This window comes from Perognathus longimembris, chromosome 28 (assembly GCF_023159225.1).
Source record: "Perognathus longimembris pacificus isolate PPM17 chromosome 28, ASM2315922v1, whole genome shotgun sequence".
Classification (NCBI taxonomy): Eukaryota; Metazoa; Chordata; class Mammalia; order Rodentia; family Heteromyidae; genus Perognathus; species Perognathus longimembris.
The window spans coordinates 93,886,911-93,907,200 of record NC_063188.1 but is presented as its reverse complement, the minus strand read 5'-3'; positions in this window follow the sequence as shown (position 1 = coordinate 93,907,200).

The window sequence follows — 20,290 nt, the reverse complement described above, 5'->3', positions numbered from 1 at the left end:
ATTTTTTGCCCTTTATTTTTATATCTCTTCACTTCCTTTGCATTTTCTGAAATATTTCCCAGTGGGCTTTCATTTTTATGTAATACAGTGATAATGGTACTAAATGTCTGAATAACAGTAAGAAAGTTTACTTAAAAAAAGAAAGTTTACTTAAATATTTTTCTCCTATAAACTACCAGTAATCTACCGTCTGTGGTACATATACTTTTTTTCCTTTATTTTCAAAGTGAAGTACAGAGGGGTTACAGTTTCATATGTCAGGCAGTGAGTACATTTCTTGTTCAACTCGTTACCTCCTCCCTCATTTCCCCCCTTCCCCCTCCCCCTTTCCCTCTCCCCCCCACCCGAGTTGTACAGTTGGTTTACACCAAATGGTTCTGTAAGTATTGCTTTTGGAGTCTTTTGTCTTTTTAGCCTTTGCATCTCAATTTTCGTATTCCCTTTCCCTTCCCTAGTTCTAATATGTGTATATACAGTATCCAAGGTACTAAGATGAGATACAGTGATAGCAGGGCTAAAAACCACAGGAAGGGAATATGAAAGAAAAAAAGGGGTATTCAGCCAGGCAGTAGTGGTTCCTGCCTGTAATCCTAGCTTTTTAGGAAGCTGAGATCCTAGGATTGTGGTGGTTCAAAGACAGACAGATAGACCAGGAAGATAAATCCAAATCACCCTTATTTCCAGTGAAGCACCAAAAGCCAGAAGTGGAGATGTGGCTAGAAAGAAAAGGCTAAGCAAAAACTCAAGGCCTGAAGAAAAACAATAACAGCAACAAAATCCCTTTGCTGTCTTCACGATTCATGAGCTTCAAAAAAAATGAAATAACTCTTTGAACTCCTGAAAAAAAAGGGTATTGTTTCACATGTCATGTTGAAAATAATTACAACAATCATATAACACTTGTTTCCATGATGTGGAGTTCATTTCACTTAGCATCATCTTATGTGTTCATAAGGGCATAGCTATTGGGCTCTTGTGATCTTCTGCTATGACCATCCTAGACATGTACTAATTATTCCCTATGAGGGAAACAATAGAATCCATGTTTCTTTGGGTCTGTCTCACTTCACTTAGTATAATTTTTTCCAAGCCCTCCTATTTCCTTACGAATAGGGCAATGTCATTCTTTCTGAGAGGCATAGAATTCCATTCTGTATATGTACCACATTTTCCTGATCCACTCATTTACTGAGGGGGTACATATACTCTTGTTCAAATAGAAATTCAATGTAGAGTGCTTCTACTCCTGACTTTATTTTTATTGATAATGAAATAATAACACAGCAAGCAAGAAGCTAGAATTTCTTTTGGCTCACCCTCACTGACTAGTTGGCCTCCAGGAAATCACTTAACCTATTTGTTACCCTATCGGTCGTACATCATCTCTTTAAAATGGTACTTACTAGCACTGATATTTAACCTACCTACCTTCCAAATCTGTACTGAGATGCAAAGAAGACAACATAGGCAAAAGTGCTTTCTAAAAGATAAAGCCTCAAAGGTGAACTGATGGAATACTGCAGGTTAACGGTGGGAGACTCATTGTCTTTTGAACGGAATTCTTCACCATAATAAAGTTGGATTGGAAACTAGCTTAGCTGCAAAACCTGGGATGAAAAGTTTATTGTGCTGGCTCATCAACTCAACAGAACAGAAATCATAAACGCTTACGTTTTAAATCTCATGATCCTTTACCTCCATCACCTCCTGTTTGCAGATTAGTAACAACGTGCCTGTGAGTAAAGGACACATTTGTTGAAAAGGTTTTATAAAGAAACTTTGTTGAGTGACACAAAAACAAAATCGAAAGCCTCAAACAAAAGGCATTATTGAGTTCATCTGACAACTTGGAGTACATCAGCTACATTTCAGTTTTGCTACTTCTCTTGGTAAGAAATATCTCCCTATAAATTACTTTGTGGTCATTGGCAACTTGTGAAAGGAAAAAATCAAGGTCAAGGATATACATTCACATGAGTTATTCTCTTGCAGGTTAATGAGTGAAAATGGTAAACATTATGTCCCTAGAAATGGTAAAGTATGAGGGAGCTGTGTTGTCTAATTACGTTAATGGCTAAATGCTGGAGATTATTGAAGAATAAACTCCATATAGAATTTGCCTAACCATCCATTCCCTACCTTTCAGTCTGTTCCTGCTACTAATTTATCAGGAAGAAAACAACGAATTCCAGCCATTAGAAAACAAATGAGCACACATATTTAACTGCCAGTGTGCCGGCATCCTTCATTCTAATGAAAAGATATCACCTGTGATTGAATCTCATTCTAAATAATTGCCTGAGTTTTTTAAATAGAAGGGATTTACCTTTGTATTCAAAGTTATACATGCATATGTAAATCTAGACATTCAATTATATCAAAGAAACACTTTCCATAATATTATTCATGTAATCTGTTCTAGAAAATCCACTACAATTTCTGATAAGATAAAGTACTAAAACAAAGTACAAAATCCATATTCCCTAATAAATTAAAAAAAATTTCAAGCTGAGGGCCTATAGCTCATGTCTGGGATCCTAGACCAGCCCAGACAAAGTGTGCATAGTACCTCATCTCAGCCAATAGCTGGGTGTTGATGTTATGTGAAGTTATACAAAGGGTATCACCAGGAAGGACATAATTCTAGGCCCAACCCAGGCAACAGTGTTCCTGAGAACCCCCGCCCCCACATCAGCTGTACACGATGGCACATGCCTATTATCCCAGCAATGGCTGGGATTTTTGACCACCTCTCTCAAAAATAGCAAGAACAGACACACTGGAGGTATGGCTCAAGCATCAGATCACCTAGCTAGAAAACAGGAAGCATTGAGTTAAAACACCCCAGTACAGCCAGGTGCTGTTGGCTCATTCCTCCTCTGGAGGCTGAGACCTGAAAAATCAGGATTCAAAGCCAGCCTGGGCAGACGAACCCAAGAGAGTCTTATCTTCAGTTAACCTGCAAAAAGGCAGAAGTGGAACTGTGGCAAGTGGTAGAGGACCAGCCTTGAGAAAAAAAAAAAAAAAGCTAAGAGACAGCATCATGTCTCAAAGTTCAAGCACTGGTACCAAGACACACACACACACACACACACACACACACACACACACACACACACACACACCAGGAATCTCAAATATGTATGATGCTTTTTACCAGAGGAGTAGTGTTATTTGGGGACAGTTCATTGTAAGGACCTGCCTATCTACCAGAGATGAGGACATTTAGCAGTTAGATCCTTGACTTCTGATGACCTATCGCCATTGTGATAAAAGCTTTTATGATTAGGAATAGTTCACTATTAAAAATAAGGAAGGGAGTAGAAGGGGGGAATGTTGAAGGCATGTCACAGATCAAGATGCGTTGTATATATAAATTGTTTTGTTAAATGGCAAAAAATTCAATATATAACCAAAAATTAATAAAAGTGAGGGAAAGAGTGGGGTGGTAGGAGTGAGAATGTTCAAAGGAATGACACTGGTCAAGAGGCACTATATTTGTAAGCTGCTCTATTGAGTGGCAACTCCTGTGTAAAGCTTCCTAAAGAAAATAAAATATAAAAAAGAAAAATTACTACAAGGAAAGTTTCCATGTGGAAGTTGGAAAACAATCAAGACCTCATTAAAGATGGGCCTAGAAACACACATAAGGGTAATAAAAACTGGATGGAATTTTAAAATAATTTTGGTTGATAATGTTAAATAATTTAACAGATTTTTATGTTACATTTGCAGATGAATGGATTCTGTTGAAGTCAACTACTAAATGACTCTTTGTTTTTATAATTTTTACTTGATAATAAGAAATCCCCTTTACAAAGAAATTTTTTTTTTTGCCAGTCCTGGGCTTGGACTCAGGGCCTGAACAATGTCCCTGGCTTGTTTGCTCAAGGCTAGCACTCTACTACTTGAGCCACAGTGCCACTTCTGGCCAATTTCTATATATGTGGTGGTGGGGAATCGAACCCAGGGCTTCATGTATATGAGGCAAGCACTCTTGCCACTAGGCCATATTCCCAGCCCCCAAAGTAATTCTTAATTTTATTTATAAACTGACAATTTCTTATCATTGCCTTTACATTTCTCAGTAAATATAATTTGTTCAAACCTCTACCTAAAGCCCCAGGTATGCTGTCACACCAGACTTTACACTGTGCTCACAGAGCATTGATTCCAAGAGTTTTCTTGTTGCCTTCTTCAGATATTTACACACAAGCTGATAGTGTCACACAATTACTTAAAATATATACTCACAAATTGCTACACATGCTGTTGCTATTTTGAAATAAAATCTTTAAAATACTCTATAGGTTTAATATGATTTGCAGCCTGGCTAGTTCTGAGACCTCACTTCATTTTCTGATCCTTAATTCACTTGCATTAACCAATTAGCTACATTGGCCTTGCAATTCCTGAAAATCTTTCTGCTGGTTTTGACTTTAGGAACCACACATTGGCAGTTGTATCTATGAAAATAATCTTATGTCTACATGTCACATAGCCCTTCTCCTTTTGTTCTTAAAGCTATCCCCTCATCTTCTCTGACAGGCCTTGTGCAACCAATCTATACAAACTTACCTATCCAACTTGTCACAGTCAGTGCTTTAGTGTTGCCTTAATTTTCTTCAAATAACTTACTGGCATGTGACATTTGTTCCATAGAAATTACTCAGTAACTCCATTACTAATCAGATATTAAAATGGATAAGGAAAATGTGCATGGATTTGAATCCCCATGCTGTGTCTTACTAATGGGTAATTTGAAACAGGTACTTAACTTCTTAGTATCTCAATTTCCTCATCACCTACTTCCTAGGTAGATGATGGCTCTTCAATTGAACCTATTTTCTCCAGCATAAACTACAAAAATTATTATTGTTATTTGGGCCTTTGAATAGGATCTGTCTCAACAAATACTGACACTGAACATCTCTTTGTTCTCATAGGACAAAATTGCAAAAAGCACAGAAAGCATTTTAGTATAGCCTGTGTCCTTATTAAAACATGCAATGTAATTATGAATAGAAAACTTTTAAGTCAATCTACAAATCCAATGCAATATCCATCAAAAAACCAATGACATTCTTCACTGAGAACAGAGAAAACAATCCAAAAACTCATATGGATCCACAAGACGCCCCGAATCACAAAAGCAATCGGTGGGTGTGGGGGGGAGAGTAGTGCTGAAGATATAACAATTCCAGGCTTTAAACTCTACTACAGAGTGATAGTAACAAAAGCAGCTTGGTACTGGCACAAAAATAGGCCTGAGGACCAATGAAACAGAATAGATGACCCATAAATAAACCCTATACTGACAGCCATCTAATATTTGATGAGAGTGAAAAACATAGAATGAAGAAAATAAATGGTATTAGGAAAACTGGATGTCCACATGCAGAAAGCTGAAACTGGATCCCCAGCAGTCATCCTGTACTAATGTCAATTGTAAATTGATCAAAGACCTATGTTAGACCTGAAACCATGAAGCTACAAAATGAAAGAGTAGGAGAATCATTAGAACTTCTAAGCCCATATCAGGGCACTGGTGGCTCATGCCTATAATCCTAGTTACTCAGGAGGCTGAGATCTGAGGATCGTGGTTCAAAGCCAGTCCAGGCAGGATAGTCCATGAGACTCTGATATCCAATTAAGCAGCAGAAAACCGGAAGTGGTGCTGTGGCTCAAGTGGTATAGTGCTAGCTTTGAGCTGAAGAGCTCAGGGAAAGTGCCCAGGTCCATAGTTCAGACCCCATGACCCCGTCCCAAAAATACCCAAACCTTCTAAGCACTAGCAGGAACTTTCTGAGTAAGCAGCTCAGCAAATCCAAGAGAAAATTAACAAGTAGGTTTGTATCAAGCTAAGAAGTTTTACTCAGCAAAAGTTTTAGCTAACAATTTAAAAGTACAATCTACAGAATGAGAGAAGACCTATGCCAGCTACAGGTCAGACAATGGCCAGAATATCCAGAATATATGAAGAGCTGAAGAAACTAAGCCCTTCAAGAATCAGCAACCCAATTAATAAATGGGCATACAAGCTAATAGACTTCTCAGGAGAAAAAGCAAAAATAACTACTAGACATATGAAGAAATGCTCAACATATCTGGCCATAAAGGAAATTCAAATCAAAATAAGACAGATTCCACCTCACTGAAATCAGAATAGGCAACAACAGATGCTGGCGATGATGTGGGAGGAAAGGAGCCTTAATACATTCTTAGTGGGAAGGTAAAAATAAAAAATTCAACTACTCTGGATTACAATTTGGAGATTCTTCAAAAAACTAAACATAGAACTACCCTATGATCAAGCAATAGCATGTTTGACATTTATCCAAAATACTACAAATCAGTATAGTACAAGTTAGGCCCAGAGAGACAAAGGATCCATGTACTCTCTCATGTATGGAAGCTAGAACTAATTTGTAAATGCACAAGTCAACACATGGGATTGTATGCAAGTGTATACAAGTACATTAACCAAAGTACGGTGCTTGCAGGGGATAATTCAAATGTTGTAATTCCTTAGAAAAACAGTCCAACAAAGTGAATACCAGGAAACTGTCACTTAAAAGGTGTTGGGAAGCCAGGCACTAATAGTTCACACCTGTAATCCTAGCTGAGATCTGAAGATTATGGTTTGAAGCCAGCCCAGGCAGGAAAGTCCACGAGACTCTTTATCTCCAAATAATCACCAGTATACAGGAAGTGGAGCTGTGGCTCCAAAGTGGCAGATCACTAGGCTTGAGCTAAAAAGCTCAAGAGTGCTCAGGCCCTGAGTTCAAGGCTCATGACCACCAAAAAAGTAAAGGTGTTAGAGGGAGGTTAAAAGGTGGGAGAACACATAAATGAAGAGATGAAGCTGGTAGAATGCAGTCTTAATATTTAATGCATATCCTATGACATTAAGAAAATTTAGGTGTGGGTTTGGGCTGGGAGGGACAGGGGAAATGATGAAAGGGGTGACATTGATCAAGATGCATTGTAATTATAAACAGATTTGTTGAATTGTAACTCCTTTGTACAACTATTTAAAGAAAAATATTTTTTAAAAAAAATCAGTGTGTATAAAGTTTCACTTAAGCAAAATGAATAAGCCCTAGAGATTTGCTGTACAAGCCTGTACCTATAGTCAACAATATTATATTACACTTAAAACTCAAGAGGGTAAATCTCATGTTAAGTGTTCTTTTGTGTTTGTGTGTGGACTATGCACTTGACATCCATTTAATTCACAACAATACCATAAGCTACCTGCCTCCTGATAATCTAGACAGTTATCAGTTGCACAAAGTTTGAGAGACACTAAATAGACACAGGTCTGCCCAGGCAATGTGGCTAACCACTGTTTTATTTTAATTTTTACTGTACAGGTGATATGCAGAGGGGATATACTTACATATGTAATGAGTCCATTTCTTTTTTAAATTTAATTTTATTGTCATGGTGATGTATAGAGGGGTTAAAATTACATACGTAAGGTAGTGAATACATTTCTTGTCAAACTTGTTACATCCTCCCCCATCCATCCCCCAAGTTGTACCATTCATTTCCAACATATAGTCTTGTATCACTGTTGCATTGGTTTGCTCTTTGTCCTTTGTCTCACCATTTTGATGTTCCCCTTCCCTTCCCTAATTCAAATAAATGTATATATAATACGTAGGGTATCAAAATCAAATACAGTGACAACGGGATAAACCACAGAAAAGAAAAATGAAAGAAAAAAGAAATAATTTCACATAGTACATTACAAATAACAACAATGAAAAAAAACTCATTCCACATCTTGGAGTTTATTTTGCTTAGCATCATCTTATATGATCATATTACATAGCTATCAAGCTATTGTAATCCTGTTAGAACTATCTTAGACATATAGTAATTATTACCAATGAGGGGAACCATGGAATCTGTCTCTTTGCATCTGGCTCATTTTATTTAATATGATTTTTTTCCAAGTCTTTCCATTTCCTTATGAATGAAACAATGTCATTCTTTCTGATGGGACCATAGAATTTCACTGTGTATATATACCACATTTTCTTGATCCATTCATCTACAGAGGGGCATTTGAGTTGGTTCCATATCTTGGCTATGGTAAATAATTCTGTCTGGGCATTTACCCAAATGATCACAAAAAAGCCATACTAAAGCTATCAGCACATTCATGAGTCCATTTCTTTATGAACAGTGTTAGCCTCTCCTTCATTTTCTCCTGCTTCCCCCCCACCCCGACTCCCTTCTCCCCCAAGTTGTAAAGTTCATTTCCAACATAGTGTCTACTAAGTATCACTGTTGCATTGCGTGTTTACACAATATTTTATGTTTTAAAAAGATGCTTCTAAAGTATTTTCCAGGTGTGATCTCTTTCACATGGACCTATAAGCTGATGGACAGTTTCAATGCATGTATTCAAATCAAACTTAATTTACAACTTTTTTTTCTTATAAACTGCTTTACTATGTTGTATTGATGGCATTTTAACTAACTAACAGAGCTGGAGAATAGAACATGAGGACGGAAAAGCAATTGAGTTAACTTTAAAGTACTCTTCAAATTATCCTTTAAAATCTTTACCTTCACCAAAAAGTCTACAACACACGAGATTATTTAAAGGCAATTTTCAAGTGCACGCATTTCCAAAGCTGGTTGAGGAAACTATAAGCAATGCAGTAGCCAAAGGAAGAATGTCAGAATGAGCCTGAGGTTTTGATGTGAAGGCCTTGCTTCCTAATTGTTATTATGCTTACAAGGACACTCTGTAAAAAGAAAAATGAATGCCTTGTTCAACACCTGCTGTAAAAAGATGCTGAGACTCTGTGGCTTGCTTAAATCATTTTTTTCTTGAAACAAATTGCCGAACAAGCCCTAGGCCATTTAATTTCCAAATACCAGTAATTAAAATGAGTAACATCGTCAGGATTTGGCAGGGCCACAGCTTTCTTTTCCCTTCTCATTTTCACATAAATTTCAGTGAAGGTCAGATTTGTTGAAGGGAGGAGAGGGGGCGAAACCTGCCGGCCGGCCGTGTGCTCATGGGAGGTTAAAATATGACTTGTTCACAGTGTCCCTCATAGTTCAGGACTTAATGGTCCTTGACGGGGATAACCTAGAAGTTAATTTTACTCTGTGTCCCAAAAGCAGTCATTGTCAATGTAATCTTTCTTCTAGGCTGAAGGATATCGTCAACAAATGATCTGACTTTTGATAGCAATTGACCAGTAATGTCTCAAAGCCAAAGAGTCATGGATGTGGTTCCTTATTGATCTCTCTTTTATCATAGTGGTTAAATAAAATCGCTATCTTTGCTTTACTTCATATATGGTTACTTTTACATATTTCTCCCTAAGAACTAGTTATTAAGAGTTCTCACATTGTAATATACCAAACTCATGGAGTTTAATTTCTTCAAATGCAGAATACATTTATATTTTTAAAAATTGTAGGGATCTGGCCAGGTCTTGTTGGAGAGAAATACTGCAAAGAATATGCACTTTGTTTTTAGTCTTTATTTCTCATCTTAGGTCTGGTCTGCTATTTCCTGGATGGGTAAACTGGGGCTGAATCATTTAACTTCTGGCATGGCTGCAATAGTCTATATAATAGAAGGATTAAAATTGGCCTCTATGGAAATTAAATAAAATGAGGCATGCAAGACAGACTAACTTGAATTATTAGGAATAACTTAAATTTAGAATTTAGTCTCTATATAGAATTCATCATATAAGCATATATATGGTTTCATTTCTTTTTTAGTCTACTCTTCTCCCATAAGGCAAATAAGTCTGATCTTCTTAAAGTTTGGGCTCATCTTACTCAGATGGGAAGAACAGGTATTCATGTTCAAAATGTTAGAGAGTTATTCTTCTCAGTAGCCCAAACTCAGAGTTGACTCCAGGAATCTATGGAGGCTAGACAGTAAATGCCAAGGCCATGAACATCAGCAAGGACCTTGTGTACCAGAGCCTTCTGGAAATAAAATTACAATAAAAAAGTCTGGGCTCTATGGCTGTGAACCTCTAAGAGTATAATCTGTGGAAATGAAGACAAATTATCCACCTAAAAACACCTTTCAAAGGTAGGAGCAAGAACACATGGAGATCTCTTGCAGGTAATATTGCAAGCATATTAAGAATGATAAAAAGAACTACATGATTCTCTCTGATTGAGCCACATGGTGCCAATACTTCAAAAGAAATTTAACAAAAATAATTGGAATACAGAATTCTGTGCTCTTGAAAAGATTATTAGATAAGTTTATGAGTGGGCACAGTTTCTTTTCTATTTTATGGTTTCTGATCACAGACCTCATAACATAGTCTTAGTATTAGTTCTACTTATATTTTTCACTATAATCTAGAATAGACAAGGGGAATAATCCGGTAAATAAAAAGGCTACTATAAACGTTACTTTAAGTCATCTTCCCAGGCCTTGCCAATCATGGAAATGTGATTGCTTTGACAATAGCAACAGTTTTTCTAGCCCTGACCCACTTTGGCAGGATATTTAGGAAAACCCAAGAGAGCATCTGACGTGCTCAAGAACAAGTTCACTCCCCAGTTATCACAAGACTCGCCCAGGAACACTGTATTCTGGTAGATCATTCCTATCTACTAAGTTGGGGAACCAGGGATATTAAGGCATTGTTCTCAGAGTTTATGCCTGAATATGAGGACACAAACTGCCAAGATTTGATTTTCATCTTTTGAGACCCTAAGCAGAGAACCTTACTAGACTGTCTAAAATCTCTAACTAGTGGAAACTACGAAGTAATAAATTTGTGATGTTTCATCATGGTAAGTTTGTCGCCACTGATTAAGATGCAGTGTATGAATAATAACACAGAATTTCCCCAGAAACTGAATACCAACATCAGATGCCATTAAAAAAGTGAATGGTAGTACAAAACCTGGAAAAAATGTAAATTGTATTTTCAATAAGAGACTTAGATCTTGAATATTTAACAACTGATTACAAAGAAAAGCAAAAATACAAATAGCTACTCAATAAAATATACAAGCTAACTAGAACTTTTTCCACAAACGATATATGAATAATCAATAAGTACATGCCAAGAGAGAAAACATTATTGCTCATCAAGGAGAGGCTAATAAACCTAGATGTTAATAAACCTAGACTCAGTTTATATTCATTCATATGGCTTTATTTTTTGTGCAGGTACTGGGGCTTGAAACCAGGGCCTCACATTCTTACTTGCTTTATCTGTTCAAGGCTGGTGCTCTACCACTTCAGTCATACTTCCACTTCCGTATGTGTGTTTATGAGGATCTTGTGGAGAAATCTGAACCCCTAACTTTTGCTAATAGGAATGTAGAATGGAGGAGCTACTTTAGAAAATGACATGGAATGGCTTTAAAAATGATTAAAATGGCCCAACAATACCATTCCTAGGCATCCACTTCACTGGAGTTAATAATATATATGTGTGTGTGTGTGTGTATATATATATATGTATGTATATATCAATGATGATCTACTCTTCAACACAAACACAGTTCAAATGTCCACCGAGGGAAAGAGAAATAAATTGTGGCCTGTCCTTAAAATGTAATGTTATTCAGTAATAAAAAGGAAAGAAACAGTGATGTGTGTTACAACATACTAAGTAAAAGAAGCCTGTCACAGGACCACATATTGAATGACTCCATTTTCCTATAAAATGTTCAGAACAGACAAATCTATACAGACGGAATATAGGTTAGGGTTTGTCTAATCCACGGGCTAGGCCATGAGCTGTGACTACTAGCAGCACAGGGATTCTTGTAGAGAAATAGAAATATTCTAAAATTAGTTTGTAGGGATGGTTGTGTAATTCTGTAAATATGCAGATATATTGAATTGTACAATTAAAATAAGCAAATGTTATAGTATGTAAATGATATTTCACTTAAGCTATTTAAGAAAACAAGAAAGTCTAGCTTTACTTAGGCAATAGTAAGAAAAAAAATCAGGTGAAACTACTGACTGATATAACTCCGTGACCAGCTCTGATACATTTCATGGTGATGTGAGACAGCATGTTGAAGAGAGAGCATCTATTCAAGTCATGGTTTTTACTTTACTTGCTCCCTCCCTAACTAGTTTGATTACATCTTAAATTCTTCATATTGCCTGCAAAAAGGAGAGATTAAAGCTATATGCCAGTGGCTCAATTTTATAATCGTAGCTACTCAAGAGACTGAGATCTAGGGATTGCAGTTTGAAGCCAGACTGGGAAAGGAAGGTCCAGGAGACTCTGATCTCCAATTAACCACCAAAAGACTGGAAGTGGAGCTGTAGCTCAAGTGGTAGAGTACGAGCCTTGAGCACAAAACTAAAGGACAGAGGTCAGAGCTTGAGTTCAAACCCCAGTACTAGCACAAAAAAGCAGGGATTAAACTGTTTAGTTTTCAGTCACTTACAATTTACAACCTTTTACGCAACCTGATGATTTGTACAAAGACAAGCATTAAAATAACTCTCAAAGTCTCCAATTATACTGAGGTATCACTGTAAAGTGTGTTTATCCTGATTGATTTAAATCTAAAGATTTATCTAGGTTCAAAACTAAAACCTAAAATGACCTCAAGCATTTCCTGTCACCTCTCCTGTTATTAATTTTGTTTTAATGCTGACTTAAGGTCAGGATTTTGTATAAACTTCATAATAACAAGTAGCTACCCTTATATCTGAAGCACAATTATGTGATCTAGGTTTCCTGATACTAATTTTGCTTTCCCTTTTAACCAAATTGCTTTCAACACCTTTTTAACAATTCTGAAGCTCAGAAATGAGGGAAAGAAAAAAAACTGGCTTAATTCAATAAAAAATTTATTTTGGTCCCAATTAGAACATCTAAATGGCTTTCTACTTTCTGTGGTCACTAAAAACACACAAGGCCTTATTCTATTAGTTACTAAGGTAACCCAAAGCTGGCAGCATGTTGACATACCTTCCAAGGCCAAGAGTTTTTGCAGTATTTCATAGATAATGTCACATTAACCTCAAGCTTGTCCTTTCTCACAAAAGAACAATAATCATTTGAATGAATTTGTTGTCATCTAAGTCCGCTTTTTTCATTAAATGCTAAGTTTTGCTGCATTTTCCTTCAACTCAGCTGCTTATACATTCTGTTTTTAAAATAATTTAATAGTGGGAGCCATATATCCCTGCTGATTCCTGCTTCAAACCACTCATTTGGTCGTTCAGTAGCTTACTCAGAGCTTGGATCAGAACCCACACAATCATTTATACTCCTCAAAAGAGAGGACATCTAAGCCAGGAGCCAGTGGCTCATACTTGTAATCCTAGCTACTTAGGAAGCTGAGATCTGAGGATCACGGTTCAAAGCTAGCCTGGGCAGAAAATCCATGAAGCGCTTATCTCCTGTAAATTACTCAGAAAAAGCTGTAAGTTGCACTGTAGCTCAGGTGGTAGAGTGCTGGCCTTGAGCACAAAGAGCTCAGTGACAGCTTTGAGTTCAAGCCCCAGGACCGGCAAAAATAAGTAAATAAAGATGAGAGGACATCTTTGATTTACTCACGAGCCCCCTAAACATACCTGTAAAAAAAATCAATGCAAACAGGACATAATGTAGATAAACACAAGCTCATTCAAAATTTCCAACAAACTAACTTTTAAAATTGACCCAAAGTAATGGTATAGTTAGATAAATACAAATTTGAATAAGCACATTAAACATTGACAAAATCAAATATACCAACAACACAACATTATTTGTCTTTAACAATTATATAGTTACAAAAAATTGTTGACAATTCACATATAATAAATCTGGTCTAAGTTAATGCCTAAATATAAACTGATGGTAGGCCTCAACTATTACCATCACCAGATGGATGATGAATTTTTTAATATGTTTTTATTATCAAACTGAATTACAGAGAGGTTACAGTTTCATACATTAGGCATTGAATACATTTCTTGTACTGTTACCTCGTCCCTCATTCCCCCCTCCCCCTCCCTCTTTTCCTTCCCCCTCCCCCCACGTGTTGTTCAGTTGTTCAGTTCATTTTCATCAAACAGTTTGTAAGTATTGCTTTTGAGGTTGTTTGTCTTTTTTTTTTTTTACCCTGTGTCTCTCGATTTTGGTATTCCCTTCCAATTTCCTGGTTCTACTACCAGTATACACGGTTCCCAATATACTCAGATAAGATACAGAGATAGTGTAGGTACAACCATAGGAAAGTAATACAGGAATATCATCAATAATAGAAGCTACAGTTACATATGGCACGTTGAAAGTAGTTACAACAGTGATATAACAATTGTTTCCATAACATGGAGCTCATTTCACTTAGCATCATCTTATGTGTTCATAAGGGTATAGCTATTGGGCTCCTGTGATCCTCTGCTGTGACTTGCCTAAACCTGTGCTAATTATTCCCTATAAGGGAGACCATAGAGTCCATGTTTTTTGTGTCTGGCTCACTTCACTTAGTATAACTTTTTCCAAGTCCTTCCATTTCCTTACAAATGGGGCAATGTCATTCTTTCTGATAGAGGCATAAAATTCCATTGTGTATATGTACCACATTTTCCTGATCCACTCATCTACTGAGGGGCATCTGGGTGGGTTCCAGATTCTAGCTATGACAAATTGTGCTGCGATGAACACTGTTGTGCTGGTGGCTTAGTGTGATTATGTTTGTGGTCTTTTGGACAGATATCCAATAGTGGGGCTGCTGGGTCATAGGGGAGCTCTATGTTTAGCCTTCTGAGGAATCTCCATACTGCTTGCCAGAGTGGCTGAACCAGTTTACATTCCCACCAACAATGAAGTAGGGTTCCCTTTTGGCCACATCCCCTCCAACAGTTGTTATTGTTAGTTTTCTTGATATAGGACATTATTATTGGGGTGAGATGGAATCTCAATGTTGTTTTGATTTGCATTTCTTTTATGGCCAGTGATGTAGAGCACTTTTTCATATGCCTCTTGGCCATTCTCATTTCCTCATTAAATGCTAAGTTTTGCTGCATTTTCTAGCCCACTTGATGAAGGGGCTATTGGTTCTTTGCGGTTTTGTTTTGGATGATGAATTTTTACCTTTATTTTTTGGCACTCCTGGAGCTTGAAGTCAGGGACCCGGCACTGTCCCTGAGCCTCTATTGCTCAAAGCTAGTGTTCTACCACTTTAGCCACAGCCTCCACTTCCAGCATTTTGGGCAGTTAAATGGAGATTGTCTAATGACTTTCCTACACAGACTGGCTTCCAACCTCAGCTCGCAGCCTCCTGAGTAGCTAAGATTGTAAGTGTGAACCAGTGCCTGGCAATTCTTTACTCTTTTAAAAGTTCTTCAAATGTTTATATGGACTTACCAGGGTTGAAGAGCACTTAAATAACGTATAGTTACTTTTAATTTAGTGCATATTCACAAATCTTTAAATGTAAGCTATTTGCTAATAGCCTATAAAAGTAATAATTTCTGTACATTGTCAATTATGTCAAAGTGACATTGAATATATTAAAGAAGTTAATAACATTGCTTAATATCACTTTGACAATAAGTAAAAAATAGCTTATAAAATAAAATTGCTCAGATTAAAATACTTTCTCTAAAATTATAGTACTCTTTTAAATTTAGCAAATATTGACTACATCCCTGTAATAGCTAAGATATACTCAGTGATATTTTAGTCATAACTGAAAGTTATTTGGGGCATACTTTAAAGTTATTTTAGAGATTATCATTATATATATCATCAAGTTACAAATATTTTTTAATCCCAGAAGCAGTTAAAGGACAAAACTAAGTACAGTGATTAACTGGCTAGTTTGCTTATTTACGTGTACAACTTTTGCTTTATTAAATATATTTTTATTACTTTCCTGTGGCATTCTAACCTTTGCTGGAGAATAGAGAAATTATTCACCATGTACCCATTTTGAATTTGATTACTAACATCCAATATGTCCTAGTTAACTGGAAAGCTTTAGGGAGCAAATGGTGTATTTTACATATGATAAAAAATTGTCACTGAAAATTCAAATTTGTTAAATGCCCTATTTTCTTTTTCATGATCAGAAGAATGTAAATGTACATGACTTTTGGAGAAAATAATAAATACTTTGTGATTACAAATTGGGGGTTACTTAATGTCATAATATTTCTTGAGAAATATTGTGCACATTTAAAATCATTGTGAAGAATGTACAGTTTGAAAACAAAAGAAAAAGTTTAAATACCTAGACTGAGACCAGGAGGATCACAGTTTGAAGCCAGATCTGGCTTAAAAGCCTGTGAGACTACATATTCAAAAATAACCATCAAAGGGCTGGGGATATAGCCTAGTGGCAAGAGTGCCTGCCTCGGATACACGAGGCCCTAGGTTCGATTCCCCAGCACCACATATACAGAAAACGGCCAGAAGCGGCGCTGTGGCTCAAGAGGCAGAGTGCTAGCCTTGAGCGGGAAGAAGCCAGGGACAGCGCTCAGGCCCTGAGTCCAAGGCCCAGGACTGGCCAAAAAAATAAAAAATAAAAAAAAATAACCATCAAAGAGCCAGGCTGAAAGTATAACTCAAGTGCCCACCATGAGCAGAAAGTGAGTCCATAAGCAGGGCCCTAATTGCAAGCCCTGGTACTAATACACACACACACATATATACACAAAAGACAAAACAAAAACAGCAGTATAATATGTGCTTATTGGCAAGGTTAAGAACCAGTAGAGTGTCTTATATACTTCTTGGTCAAATAATAACTGACAGAATTTTTGACTTATCTTTAAAACCTAGATAGAGGCTGCCATGTTAAGAGGCCTGTAGTCTTAGCCATTCAGGAGGCAGAGATCAGGAAAACTATGGTTTGAGGCCTGCCCAGGCAAAAAGTTAGTGCAACACATTTCAATGAATACAAAGCTGAGTGTAGAGCTGAAGAACATGACACAAGTGACAGAATGCCTGCCTAGGAAGCACAAGCCTTCAAGTTCAAATTCCAGAACCAGTACCACAATTTTTTTTATCTTATTTTATTTTACTGTGAAGGTGAAGTACAGAGGGGTTACAGTTACATATATAAAGTAGTGAGTACATTTCTTGTCAAACTTCCTACCTCCTCCTTCATTTTTTTCTCACCTTCCCTCCTCCCCAATCCCCCCTGCCCCTGAGTTGTACAGTTAATTCAACATATTGTCTTGGGAGTATCACTATTGCATTAGTTCGCCTTTTATCCGTTGTCTCACCATTTTGATGTTCCCCTTCCCTTCCCTAGTTTATATAAATGTATATACAATAACCAGGATACCAAAATCAAATATAGTGACAAGAGGGGATAAACCATAGCAAAGAAAAATGAAAGAAAAAAAGAAATAATCTCACATAGTACATTAAAGATAACAACTATGAAAAACCTCGTTTCCTTATCTTGGAGTTCATTTCACTTAGCATCACCTTATATGATCATATGTACATAGCTTCTGAGCTATTGTGATCCTCTGATAGGACTATCTTAGACATATACTAATTATTACCAATGAGGGAAACCATGGAATATATGTTTCCTTGGGTCTGGCTTACTTCACTTAATGATTTTTTCCAAGTTTTTCCATTTCCTTACAAATGATGTCATTCTTTCTGGTGGAAGCATAGAATTCCATTATGTATATATACCACAACTTCTTGGTCCAATCATCAATTTTTTTTTAAAGCTAGATGCGGTGATGTGCCCTTTCATCTCACCTACATGAGAAGTATACATAGAAAGACTGATGTTCGTACAGGCCCAGGCATAAGTGAAATGATATCTCAAAAATCTCCAAAGCAAAAAGAGCTGGTGGTATGGCTGAATTAGTAGAGTACCTTGTAAGCACAAGGCCCTGAGTTCAGCACGAATATTGCAAAAAATAAAAAAAAATCCTGATATATTCAAGCCAAATGCCGGTGGCTTATGCCTTTAACCCTAGATACTCAGGAAGCTGAGATCTGAGGATCATGGTTCAAAGCTAGCCTATGCAGTAAAGTCCGTGAGATTCTTAACTCCAATTAAGCAACAAAAAAAGCCTAAAGTGAAGCTGTAGCCTTGAGCAAAAAAAGCTCAGGAACAGCACTCAGGCACCGAGTTCAGGCCCCAAGGACCAATACACGCACAAAAAAAATCTCTAGACATATTCATACTCAAAACTCAAATAACTCTATTCCTGAAATAATACCTTCACAGAACATCTGGTATATGTACACCAGGATATATAATAAATTGTGGAATAATCACACTATTTTTCCTGTCATACTAGGGATTGAACTCATGCATACTAGTCAAGAACTCTACCATTCAGTCACATCCCCAGTCTAAAGAATATTACAATTTGTAAAAGCAAAAAAAACTATAGCTGCTAGCAACAAATAAATGAATCTTAGAAGCATTTTTAAGTTTTAAAAATTAACTTGATTCTTCTAATGAAATTATTTTTTAAAGATCAGTGACCATATTGATTTCAAATAATGAAACATCACTGCTTTAACTTTTCCATAATCATGTATAATTATATAGCCATTTGTACAGTTCATAACAATACTGATAAACACAGTTACAGGTAGATTTACTGATGTTATATTTGTTATCTTTTACAAGTTACTTAAAACTAGTGAATGCAAATGTGTACTCAACAAAATGTCAACAGTCTAAGCTTAACTGACAGTGTGAAGGTACTATTTCACACTGGGAACAATTTGCACATATGATAACAAGTGGCCACCATGTTAAGCTGCAAACCATAAAACCACCACATGACTTAGCAGTCACACTTGACAGATCACAATTTACCTAAGACAATGAAAATAAATAGGTTAAAAAAACATCTATCCTGTCATGTTTATTGACACATTATTCACAACAGCCAAGATGTGGAATTACTTTTGCTTTCTTAAAACTAGGACAGAGAGCTAAGATATAGAACCACCCCAAAAGCCCCTCAGTAGATGAATGGATCAAGAAAATGTGGTATTTATATACACAATTGAACTCTATGCTTCCATTAGAAAGAATGACATCACCACATTCATAAAGAAATGGAAAGACTTGAAAAAATCATATTAAGTGAAGTAAGTCGGTCTCATGATTTCCCTCATTTGTAATAATTATTACATGCCTAGGATAGTCCTAGCAGAGGTTCACAGTAGCCCAGTAGCTATGTACATATGACCATACAAAATAATGCTGATCAAAATGTTCTCCACACTATGGAAACGAGAGGTTGTGATTGTTTTGTTTTTCTTTTTTCCCTTCTTTTAAGTGTGCTTTTTGCAATCATTTCTTTTGTCTTTCTTTTTTATTTTCTCCTCTGGTTTATTCCCCATGGTCACTGTTTCTGATTTGAGTACCCTTTGTCTTATATATAAGTTTATCTGACTTGGGGAAAAGAAGGGGAATCATAGAAATGGGGGGACAAAGGGAGAATCAATGCCACAGCAGTATTCATTAGACAGTATGTTGGGAATTTACTTCACAACTTGGGGATGGAGGGGAGAAGGGTAGAGGGAAAATGGGAGAAACAAGGGAGGAAGTAATGCTGTTTGAAAAGAAATGGACTAATAACCTAACTTATATAACTGTAACCCCTCTGCACATCACCTTTAAAATATAAAAAAACTAGGTTAAAGACTTACTTGCACTGCCCACAAATCCTATAATAGAGTTGAGATTCCATTTTTTCAACACTAAACCATAATTGCTTTTTATTTCTCTTTGTGCTTTGGTGAGGAGATAATAGTCAGAGTTTTATTTTTCCTATTTCTAAGCTGTATGTGAGTAACTTTTCCCTGTATTTCTTTTTCAATATTTAGCTGACAAAAAATATATATTCAAAGCATAAAAATGTGATGATATGATGAATATATACACTATGTAGTGATTATCACAGTTGAACTAATAATTACATCCATCACCATAGATAATTGTCAGTATGCGGAAATAAAGTTTACAATTTTCTGTCTTACCAAATTTCAAGTAACCAATACAGGCATTACTCACAAAAGCCAACATACAGAAACAATTCAAGTGCACAGATTTGGAGAACTGTATAAAGACATTATAGAATATTATGGAATGGGATATTATTCCATGGCAAAAAATGAAATCCTATAATTCAGACAATGTAAATGAACCTGAGGAACATTATGCTAAATGAATACAGAGGACAAATGTTGCATGAACCAATTTGTATGTGAAATCTACAAAAGTTAAACACATAGAAGCAGAGAGTACAACTAACTTTAAGAAACAACTCACAAAATATATAACAGACATTGCTTTACTCAATACACTA